The 12463-nt window shown below is 37.2% G+C and overlaps 1 long non-coding RNA gene across 1 annotated transcript in view; it reads right to left on the reverse strand.

Moving 5' to 3' along the window:
* Positions 1 to 266: 266 nt before the first annotated feature.
* Positions 267 to 12463, reverse strand: part of LOC110199957 (uncharacterized) — a 36667-nt gene continuing 24470 nt past the window's right edge. The window contains exon 4 of the long non-coding RNA XR_013485723.1: positions 267 to 1366. This is a non-coding gene — a long non-coding RNA (uncharacterized LOC110199957). The remainder of the gene's footprint in view (positions 1367 to 12463) is intronic.

A 12463-nucleotide genomic window follows, 5' to 3' on the forward strand; every position in this document is an offset into this window, starting at 1 on the left:
TTCATAAACCCTAATTCCTGTGTGGAAGGATTGGGGTGGGGGGGATTTTGCCTGACTAGGTAAAGTGATCCTGAAATCTATACTTCTAGTCAGGGAAGGAAGATTTTCTGGGGAGCACCTCTGCAGAAATACCGAGTTCTAGAGTTTCTAATTTCAAACCTTCTAGATCAGGGGTTTTTAACTTTTTTAAAAAAGTTTATCATGGACAGTGGTGTGCTAGTAAAGGCCTTAACAGACTTTCTGGGAAATAAAAAAAAAACACATGATACACTTTTAGGTTTAATCTGAATTATTAGCATTTTCTCAATTACTTTAAATCTAAAACAACAAAATAATGAATCAAGCCCCTTTCTTCGCATTCCAAGGTGTAAATGCTCATACTGAAAGTTTAACAATCAGACCTGAGAGCCAATTTGAACTAATCCCAGCATACCCTTTGTCGTGGACTCTTTGCCAGTCTGGTGAAACTTGTGGGCCTCTTTTCAGAAGAATGTTTTCAAATGCATAAAATATAATGTGTGGAATTAAAAAGGAAACCAATTATATTGAAATTGTTGTCCAAGTATTAAAAAAAGAATTCATGAACCACAAATTAAGAGTCTTTGTAGAGATATTTCCTGATGCAGCATGCTCCTTGGAGAAAAAGGAGGTTCATTCTTATAGTTCCTGTGTGATGCTTTCTTGGAGAATAAAGCCAATGAATTACTTGGGTAGTTCAGACCCAATGGGAAAGAGATTGCTTGTTCAGCAACCCACAATTGTGTTTACCTTCTAGGGAAAATCTAAACCACAAGGTGATATTATGAGTCTTAGGAAGACTATGAAGGATACTGTGGGAACAAGGGACTTACGGGAATGTCAAAGCATTGCCCTCAAAGAAATCCCCAGTTCCTCTCTCTTCTGGAGACAGGGTGGAGCTAATGGGTTATTTAAATGTTTTATTTATTTGTCTACTGTTTATGGACTCCTATGAGTGCTTTGCATCATCTACATTTTCTAACGGGTAAAATGAAGGCTGCCCCAAGTCAGTATTTTACCTTGAGTGTCTGTACAGGAGCCAAGGGCCCTTGCTATCTATATTTAGGGAAATTTAGATGCTAAATATGTTTTGTTGTTGTTTAGTCGTTTCAGTCGTGAATGACTCTTCATGGTCCCATTTGGGGTTTTCTTGAGCAAAGATACTAGAACGGTTTGCTGTTTCCTTCTCTAGTTCATTTTACAGATGAGGAAACTGAGGCAAACAGTTGTTTTCCTAGATATGTCACAAATGTATCAGAAAAATTTCCTAGAGTAACTCTAGATAGGGGCAAGGAGCCAAAGAGATCATTTTCTTCTTTGTGTAAACCACCAAGATTCTTCCAAAGACCTGAAACATACACAAAGCAAGGTCAAGAAAATACTATAGCATTGAAGAACAAGAAGCATTGGTGACTGACAGTATGTCTTAAGCACAGAACCAAATAAAGACAATGACTTTTTATGGAATGCATAATGACCACACATTGCTGCCTCATTCAGCCAAATTTGCGCAATTGTGGGCCTGACCTTGTCTTACTATTACCCTGGAGAAACTGATTTATAATATTATAATGGGGGGTGACATATTTTTATATTTTTTATAGTAGTGTATTTTTACATAACAAAATTCTCTAAGTGAAAACTATAAATAACGTTGTTCATTTTAAAATGAACTTAGCCCAAGATTCTGAAAATAGTTTTTTGAATTTATATACAAAATGTACAATTCATTACCTTTCCTTTCAAAATCTCCCCTCTTCTGAACTTCCCTGTTACTTTTGAGGACACCCCCATTCCCTAAGTCACCCAGGTTTGAGCCTTGATTCTTCACTTGCCATATCCCACACATGTAATAAATTATAAAATCTTGTCATATTTTCCTTCCCAACATCTCTCATATATATGTCTCCTTTTTAACTTGGACACTGCCATCACCCTCATGCCAGTCCTTATCCTGTCACACTTGGACCATTGCAACAGCCTCATTCTTCCTGCCACACTCCAGTTCATCCTTCATTCAGATATCAACGATCTCCCTAAACTACAAGTCTGAACATGCCACTCCCCTACAAAATAAATGCCAGTGGCTCTTTATGACAAACTGAATAAAATAGAACCTCCTCTGTTTAGCTTTTAAGACCTTTACATTCTGGACCTTTCTTATCTTTCTAGTTTTCTTATTTTTTACTGGCCAGCAACACTGGCCTTCTTTTTAAAATTTTTTGTAAATATTTTATTTTTTCAAATTACATCTAGAAGCATTTTTTAATATTATTTTTTATAAATAGTATTTTCCAATTACATATAAAGATAGTTTTCAACATCCATTTTTATAAGATTTTGAGTTCCAAATTTTTCTCCCTTCCCCCCAAGATGGCAAGCAATCTGATATAGGTTATACATGTGCAATCATGTTAAACATGTTTCCACATTAGTCATGTTGTGAAAGAGGGAATAGAACAAAAGGGACAAACTATGAAAACAAAAAAAATGAAAATAATATACTTTGATCTGCATTCAGATTCTATAGTTCTTCCTCTGTGTGTGGATAGATAACATTTTCTATCATGAGTCTTTTGGAATTGTTTTGTATCATTGTACTGCTGAGAAGAGCTAAGTTTATCACAGTTGATCATCACACGATGTTGCTGTTACTGTGTACAATGTTCTGGTTCTGCTCGCTTCATTCAGCATCAGTTCATGTAAGTCTTTCCAGATTTTTCTGAAAACTGCCTGCTCATTATTTCTTATAGCACAATAGGAATCCATTACATTCATATACCACAACTTGTTTGGCCATTCCCCAGTTGATGGGCCTTTCCTCAATTTCTACTTCTTTACCACCATAAAAAGAACTGATATAAATATTTTTGCACATGTAGGTCTTTCCCCCTTTTTATGACCTCTTTGGGATACAGAACTAGTGGTGGTACTGCTGGATCAAAGGATATGCACAGTTTCATTGCCCTTTGGGCATAGTTTCAGACTATTCTCTGGCATGGTTGGATCAGTTCACAACTCCACCAGCAATGCATTAGTGTCCCAATTTTCCCACATCTTCTCCAACATTTATCATTTTCCTTTCCTGTCATATTAGCAATAGTCCTTTTCTAAAATTTTGCATTCCAAATCTCTCCCTTCCTCTCCACCCCCCTCACTGAGAAGGCAAGCAATATGATATAGATTATACACGTGCAATTATGCGAAAGATATTTCTATATTAGTCATGTTGTGAAAGAAAACGTAGACCAAAAATAAAACCCCAAGAAAAATAAAGTTTAAAAATAGTATGCTTCAATCTGCATTCAGACTCCATCAGTTCTTTCTCTAGACGTGGATAGCATCTTTCATCATGAGACCTTTGGGAAATTCTGACCTTCTTGCTATTCCTCAAATGAAACTACCTCCCAACTCTATATTTCCACATTTTCACTGGCTCTTTCTCCTCAACACTGCCGCCTACCTTTTCAGGCTTTCTTCAAAACTCAGCTCAAAGCCAGCCAGAACTAGAGGAGATCTTTCTAGCCTTTTACTCATCCCCAACTTTCCTCCAATTTACCCTGTTTATATTCTTGTACAAAAACAGTTGTTTGTATACTGTCTCTCCCCTTCAAACATGATGCTCTTTGAGGGCGGAGACTATGTTTGCCTTTTTTTTTTTCTTTTAAATACCTGGTACCTAGTATAAATGCTAGCACCAAGTTAGCAGTTGAACTCAAAAAGAAATAGAGGCTAAACTGTACATAAAGATCCCTGGGGGATGCTCAAATTAACTTTAAAAAAAAAACACAAATCAACATTATCTATGTTTTGTTGCATTTTTATTTATTTTGTTAACTATTTCTCAATTACATTTCAAACTATTTCAGGCTGAACTCAAGAATATAGCACCAGCTGCACATTTGGCACTTCTGAATGAAGCACTTATTTTAATGATCTTTTTTGTTTCTAGTAAGCATTTTTTTGCCTTATCTACGTGAAGGATCTGTGACTGGTGTTGATTTTGACCTGACTGGAAAGTTTATTTTAGGGATTATCTAGCCCACCCCTCCCATTTTATGACAGGGGCAAGAAATCACACAGAAGTGGTTACTGAGATCAGGAATTAAGCTACAGAACTGGGATTTGAAGCCAGCCTCTTTAACTCCAATCTAGTTCTCTTTCAATTGTATTGTTCTGCAATCTAGTTATGAATCTGAATAGCCTTTACTTTGCCAAAAGCTAGATTACAACCATTTATTTTTGTTCTCTTGGCTGTCAATTTTCTATTACCGTGTTATCTCTGTTATCACTAATGAATTTTTTTTAAACTGAAATAAAAGAAATAATTAAGGAAATGCATGAGAAGAAAGGAAGTATGGGAATCACGTATGAGACTGAGTGATAGCAAGTATGTTCAAAATAGTAAAAGACTCAAGGGAAAGTCTCCAACCAGTTGGGTATATTTTCTATGGAATATTAGTAGAAAGGCACAGAACAGAATCGTGTACCAGACATGTGAAAGGGGGTGTGTCTTGCCAGGGAAGCCAAATTCTCTTTGGAATGACATCCCTTGGAAAGCTGTCTCATTTCATAGAATGAAAAACCTTTTGAGCATGGGAGAATGTAAGCTCTTTGAAGGCAAGGACTATTTCATTTTTTTCTCTATACTCTGGGCCTTGAATGATGTCTGGCACTGGAAAAAGATATTTATCCTGAAAGAAAGCATCACAGATCTGTGATTTCTTCACTATAAGAAATTCCCAAGTAAAAAAAACTCCTTCTACCAATGAAGATCAGTAACTAATTTCCAGTTTAAAGTCTTAGAAACTTCTCTTGGACGTTGAGCAGTTAAATGACTTGCCCAGAGTCACACAGGTTATACGTGTCAAACGTAGGATTTGAAACCCAGGTCTTAACTCTGAAGCCAGTTCTCTACTTAACTACAACATACTGCTTGTAATTTGCCTGTTAAATAGTACGGAGGTTGCAAAATGTTCTGGGGGGCATCTAGTGGTATGCAGGTAAAAATTTAACACTTAGCTCTCCAGGAAAAAAAAGTGTAGAGAGACAGACTTTTAAGTTTAATATGTTTTTTTTTAACATTTTCTTCATCACTTTCTCAAGTCTAGACAATCAACAAAACAACAAATCAAGCCCTGATATGTATCATTTCACTGATTTCAGAGGTGTTAATTACTGTCAATTGTTAAATTAAAATCTAACAATTGGCTTTAGCACACATTTCACAAAATAAGAGATGTTGGAGAAGCATGGAAAGAGTAGGACACAAGCAGAAAATTGCCAGTGCATCCTGAGCTCTGGCATTCACTGGGACCTTGATGAGAGCAAGAGCCATAATCCAAGGTTTCAGTGATTATTCAGCTCCCATCCTGAGAAGACTGTTTTCAAAATTGTACAGGGGTTTCCTGTGCAGACAAACCCAGTGTCTTGTCCATAAGCTTCCTCCCGGAACTCTTTAAAAGTCCCTGACACTCAGAGGTTCCAAATACTATGAATTCATTCACAGCCTTCTGGGGGATAGAGTTCCAAAGAGAATATGGAGTCCATGACTATACCACTACTACCACCACCTGATACATGGCTAGATTGGAAGCAGCACCGAGACAGGGAGTTTACACACCAAGGAGTTAATAGCTATAATGGACCTTAGAGGACATCTAGTTCACCCCTTCACTTTACTGATGAAGAAACAGAGCCTCACCAAATTTAAGTAGCTTGCCCAAAGTCGTGCACTTGATAAGGGGCAGAATCAGGATTTGAACCTGAGCTCTCTGAGTCTGAGACTGTTAATAGCCAGAAAAACCCTCAAACGTCACCAAGTCTAACCTCATGCAAATGAGGAAACTAGGGTCAAAGGAATTTATGTCTTATCATAGTTTAGATTAGTTATTAGTTTAACATTACTAACATTAACATTACAATTAACATTACTAATCACTAATTAGTGATAATGTTGGAACTAGAATGCAGTTCTCTTAACTCTCAATTCAGTGATTTTTCTTCATAGTCTCTTGTCCACCTAGGGTTTTATCTTAACTATAGAGTTGTAACAAGTTTTGAATATGCAATAAATCTTTTTAAAAATAAGAGCAATTTGGAACTATGCCCCAAAAGTATGAAATTAATTATGCATACCCTTTAACCTAGTGATACCACTACTAGGTCTGTACCCCAAAGAAATCAAAGGGAAAGGAAAAGGAAAAGGACCTATATGTACAAAATTGTTTATAGCAGCTCTTTTTGTGGTGACAAAATATTGGAAATCAAAGCAATGCCCATCAATTGGGGAATGGCTGAACAAGTTGTGGTAGACGATTATGATGGAAAACTACTGTGCATAATAAATTATGAAAGGGATGGTTTCAGAAAAAACCTGGGAAGACTTACATGAAATGATGCAAAGTGAAGTAAGCAGAACCAGGAGAACATTGTGTACAGTAACAGCCACATTGTACAATGATCAACTATGAATGACTTAGCTATTTTCAGAAACACGATGATCCAAAATAATTCTGAAGGATTTATGATAAAAAAAAAAGCTATCCATCTCTAGAGAAAGAAATGATGGCATCTGAATACAGACTGCAACATACTTTTAAAATTTTCTTTATTATTCTTGTTTTTTTGGTCTGCATTTTCTTTTGCAACATACTTAATAGGAAATGTTTTGCATGACTCCACTTGTTTAATCTGTATCAAATTTCTTACCTTCTCAAGGAGGAGAGAGGAGAAAGAGGAAGAGAAGGAGAGAATTTGAAACTCAAAATTTAATAAAAACAAATGTTAAATTTTTTGTTTACATGTAATTGAGAAAAAACATTTAAAAAGAGCAATATTAATTTCTTCATTCTTTTCATTTAACAAATGTTTATAGTGTGCTTGCTGTGTGTGAGGTACTTTTGGTTTCCCAGTTATCCTCAGATTTAAAGAATGGGACAAATTATCTGCAAAATTATCACTCTCCATAGAAAGAGTTGATAAGGATTTGGTGAATCAGATAACACAGCTCTTCTCCACTTCTAGAAGCCAGGCATGATTTTTCTCCCAACGTCCTCTGATTTACAGTTTCACCTCTGGTGTTCTTCTCTTTCACACATTCATTTATAGCCCAATATTTTTAACTAAGCCAGATTGTTTGTGGGTTCCTTCTGCCTTTCTTGGTTTCATAAGTATTTTGATCATGTGAGAAGATTAGCATCAGCTAGCATACAGAATAGCTTAAACTGTGATTACATGAAGCATCATACATATTTGTAGCTTGTAGCAAGCAGATAGTTGGGCACTGTTTAAAGTGGGTATCATATGAATGAATATAACACTTCAGAGAAGGGCAGCATGATTAATTCCACCTATACATACACACACACACACACACACAAACACACACACACACACACGACACTGGAGCCATTGGTGCATTCTGTTGTGGAGCTTGTCTAACAATATAATGATACTGATGATGGAAATACTAATTATAATCCATATGGTGATGAAGCTTATTTATTTTTTTATTAGTTAATTTATTTTTAGTTTTCAATATTCACTTCCACAAGATTTTGAATTCCAAATTTTTCTCCCCATCTTGCCCCTCACCTCACCCCAAGATGGTGTGCATTCTGAATACCCCTTCCCCCAATCTGCCTTCCCTTCTATCATACCTCCCCCTTCTTTTATCCTCTTCCCCTTTTATTTTCCTGTAGGGCAGGATAGATTTCTGTACCCCATTGCCTGTATATCTTATTTCCCAGTTGCATGTAAAAACAATTTTTAACATTCATTTTAAAAACTTTGAGTTCCAAATTCTCTCCCTTCCTCCATCCCCACCCTCATTGAGAAGGCAAGCAATTTGATACAGGTTACACATGTGTAGTCATGCAAAACACTTCTATAATAGTCATGTTGTGAAAGACTAACTGTATTTCCCTCCATCCTATGCCTCCCTCCATCTATTCTATTCTCTCCTTTGACTCTGTCCCCCCTGTTTGCTTCTAATTACCCCCTCCCCCAATCTGTCCTCTCTTGTATCAATCCACCCCCCTCTCTTATCTCTTTTCCCCCTATTTTTCTGTAAGGTAAGTTAGATTTCCAAATCCAATTGAGTGTGTGTGTGTGTTATTCCCTCCATAAGTCAAATCCAATGAGAATGAGATTCACTCATTCTCTCTCACACCTCCTTCCTCTTTCATTCCACTGTAAAAGCTTTTCTTGCCTCTTTTATGTGAGATAATTTAGCCCATTCTACCTCTTTCTTTCTCTTTCTCCCAGTACAATCCTCTCTCACCCCTTAATTTTATTTTTTAGATAGCATCCCTTCATATTCAACTCACCCTCTGCCCTCTGTCTATATATATATTCTCTCCAAGTACCTTAATACTGAGAAAGGTCTCATGAGTTACAAATATCATCTTTCCATGTAGGAATGTAAACAATCCAACTTTAATAAATCTCTTATGATTCCTCTTTCCTGTTTACCTTTTCATGCTTCTCTTGAGTCTGGTATTTGAAAGTCAAATTTTCTACTCAGCTCTGAATCAAGATTTCTTGAAAGTCCTCTATTCCATTGAGTGTCTATTTCCCCCCCCCCCCGAAGGATTATACTCAGTTTTACTGGGTAGGTTGTTCTTGGTTTTAATCCTAGCTCCTTTGACCTCCAGAATATTATATTCCAACCCCTCTGGTACTTTAATGTAGAAGCTGCTAAATCTTGTGTTATCCTAATTGTGTTTCCACAATACTTAAACTGTTTCTTTCTGGCTGCTTGCAATGTTTTCTCCTTGACCTGGGAACTCTGGAATTTGGCTACAATATTCCTAGACATCTTCCTTTTGGGATCTCTTTCAGGAGGGGATTGGCGAATTCTTTCCATTTCTATTTTAGCCTCTGGTTCTAGAATATCAGGGCAGGTTTCCTTGATAATTTCTTGAAAGATGATGTGAAGACTCTTTTTTTTTTTTTTGATCATGGTTTTCAGGTAGTCCAGTGACTTTTAAATTCTCTCTCCTGGATCTATTTTCCAGGTCAGTTGTTTTTCCAATGAGATATTTCACATTGTCTTCTATTTTTTTCATTCTCTTGGTTTTGTTTTATAATTTCTTGATTTCTCATAGAGTCATTAACTTCCATTTGCTCCATTCTAATTTTTAAGGAATTATTTTCTTCAGTGAGCTTTTGGACCTCCTTTTCCATTTGGCTAATTCTGCTTTTTAAGGCATTCTTCTCCTCTTTGGCTTTTTGAACCTCTTTTGCCATTTGGGTTAGGCTATTCTTTAAGGTATTATTTTCTTCTGTATTTTTTTGGGTCTTCTTTAGCAAGCTGTTGACTCGTTTTTCATCGTTTTGTTGCATCACTCTCATTTCTCTTCCCAATTTTTCCTCTACTTCTTTCACTTTTCAAATCCCTTTTTGAGCTCTTCCATGGCTTGGAACTGATTCATATTTTTCTTGGAGGCTTTGGATGTAGGAGCTTTGACTTTGTTATCTTCTTCTGGTTGTATCTTTTGATCTTCTTTGTCACCTAAGTAAGATTCCACAGTCTGTTTTTTTTCCTGCTATTTGCTCATGTTCCAGCATGACTTTTCTTTCTTCCTTTTCTTTTTTTTTTTTTTTTTTTGGCTAGGCAATGGGGTTAAGTGACTTGCCCAGGGTCACACAGCTAATAGGTATATGTGAGGCCAGATTTGAACTCAGGTCTTTCTGAAGCCAGGGCCAGTGCTCTATCCACTGTGCCACCTAGCTGCCCCTCCCTGCACCACTTAGTTGCTCCTTGACTTTTTAACTCTGTTAATGTAGGGGTCTGCTTCCAGTGTGGAGGGTGTTCTGTTCCAAGCTTCAGGTGTTTTGTGCAGCTGTTTTCAGAGATACTTCTAGGGGCCTGTAAATGTTCAGTTGTTCCAAGGTGTTATGATCAAGGGCGAGGTGTTTACTCTTTTCCTGGCCTGTGCTGTGGTCTATGAGTGACCACAAGCACTCTTTTTTGCCTTTGAACTGTGAGGAGGATTCCTTCTCTACTGTGGCCACAAACTTTGCAATGCCAGTGCTCCTTCTTACCTCAGGACTGCCCAGGACCACAGTGGCCCCAGGGCTATGCTAGGGCTGGAACCTTACTGGGCTCCTCTCTTACCCAGGTCTGACCTTTCCTACTGACTTTCTAAGTTGTCTTTGGCATTTGTGGGTTGAGAAGTCTGGAAACCACCACAGCTGCCAATGATTCAGTCCCCTGAGGACTGTTCCAGGATTGCTAAGGCCTGGTCTTTGTTGGTACACCCAGGCTCAACTGTGTTCCTCTCCCAGCCCAGTGCAACAGACCTTTCCAATCAACCATCCAGGTTGTCTTGGGCTGGAATTTTGTCTCACTTTGTCTTTTTGTGGGTTCTGCTGCTCTAGAATTTCTTTAGAGTCATTTTTTATAGGTATTTGGAGGGGTTTGGGCGAGAGCTCAAGCAAGTTACTGCTTTTATTCCACCATCTTGGCCCTGCCTCTGAGACTTATTTCTAAAAGTCCAAAATATGGAGGTGAAAGAGAACCCTCCTAGGCACCCTACATTTAAAGTTTTTCCCTGCTCCCAAAAATCCTTACATGCAGAGTATATACCTTCTACCTCCTTTCATAATTTACACTAAAGAATCTGACATCCAATAAGAATGCAATGAATAAATGAAAATTTCCAGTGGTGTCAAACTCAAATGGAAATAGAGCACCAAACCATGCATAAGAATCCATAGGGCCGCAAATTGACTTTTTAAATTAATTAAAATTAATTAATTGAAATTAAAATTATTTGCTTTATTGTATTTTTATTCATTTAAAAAAAATATTTCCCAATGACATTTTAATCTGGTTAAGACTGCATCAAAGGACATAGCACCGACTGCTTGTTTGACACCTCTGGATGAAGCTTTTACTTGAGAGATCATTTTGGTTTCTAGAAAGCATTGATCTTTTGGCTTGTTATCTACAGGAAGGATCTATGATTTCCTCTGATTAGAGATCTCCCTTCCCCAAGAAGGATGCAAACTGTTTTAGTAGATAAGTCCAGGGCTTATTGCCTGAGTTTTAGATGACTTGCCATTTGAAGCCAGGCCCTCCAAGCCCCTTAGTCTATCCCCTACACTTCAGCCCCTGCTATCTGGAATCCAAAATTCATTTAACCCCTGACATTTATGAGAGCAGCCCTAAATGTGGAACTCTGAAATCCTCCAGAGCCTCTCTTTATCTTCTCCTTTTGGTCTTTAGGGAAACTCTTGGTAGAGTTTCAGAGTTTGTAACGATAACTAAAACATAATGTTCTTTCTTGAACTTTTGTTATCTTTCAGCATTCCTTATACATCCTCCCCTTTCTGCAATGTTAAAAAATGTATCTATTTCCCCCACAAACTAAATTAAACTGTCCATTTGGGATAATCCTAAGGTATCTTTCATTTTTTCTAAAAGTAATGGTACTACAATGTGTGGTCTACTTTCCAATCTTCAGCGTTCTAACACTTATTATTTTTTGAAAATGGATGAAAACATTCCATAACCCAATGTAGTGATATTCTTTATGCGTAAGGGAAATGGCAATCACATTTTACAAAAATACATATTAAGGAATGAGATTTTGTTTCTTTCATATCTTTTACAACTTAAAAGGCTTACTGGGCATGTCTCAAAATTGCTGAAATCTGCATTTCTGAGGAATTTTGTGACTAGATGTGGGTCAGCATATCACATTCTGCCTAAAACAATTTGAGACATCTTACTCTCCCTCATTTAAAGTTTTCTCCATATTTCTTGTCAAAAGATCGTAGGTTTATTCAGATGCATTTTATTTACATTGCCATCACAGGAGTCATATCGAATATCTTGTTTATCAATACACTACAGTAAATATTTGTTAAGTGCCTACTATGTGCTGGCCATTATGCTAATAGCTGGGGATACATTTAAGTAAAAAAATGATCATCCAGGCCCTGAAGGAGTTTATGATCTAATGATGGAAAGCAACACACAAAAGGAAGCTGCAAAAGGTGGAGTAAGTAGTGGGGGTGGGGGAAGGGGAAGAGAGGTACCCAGCTTGGAGGCATGATGATGGTGGACTCAATCCAAAGAATGAGGTTGGACTGGTGAGGAATGGAGAGTTGGCTGGGCTCCTGAATTGTCTTTAAATGGAGGTTTAGGTAGTTTTTTGCTTGATACTGGGAAAACAAATACAAAAGGGGTTCTTATCCTGGGGTCTGTAAACTTTATTTTATTTCTTTTTTATTTAGGCAACTATTTTTCAATACATTTGGTTTCCTTTCCCTATGTATTGTGTTATATGCATTTGAAACATTATTCTGAAAACCAGATCTCCAAAGGGATCCATGACACAAAAAAGAAAAAAAAAAGATTAAGAATACTTATACTGGGGAGAGACATCCCATTCAGAGATTAAACAAATGTAGTTTATTCAGGGTGTCCTAA

Source organism: Phascolarctos cinereus, unplaced genomic scaffold, assembly GCF_003287225.1.
Source record: "Phascolarctos cinereus isolate Bilbo 61053 unplaced genomic scaffold, phaCin_HiC Scaffold_4;HRSCAF=312, whole genome shotgun sequence".
NCBI classification, from domain to species: domain Eukaryota; kingdom Metazoa; phylum Chordata; class Mammalia; order Diprotodontia; family Phascolarctidae; genus Phascolarctos; species Phascolarctos cinereus.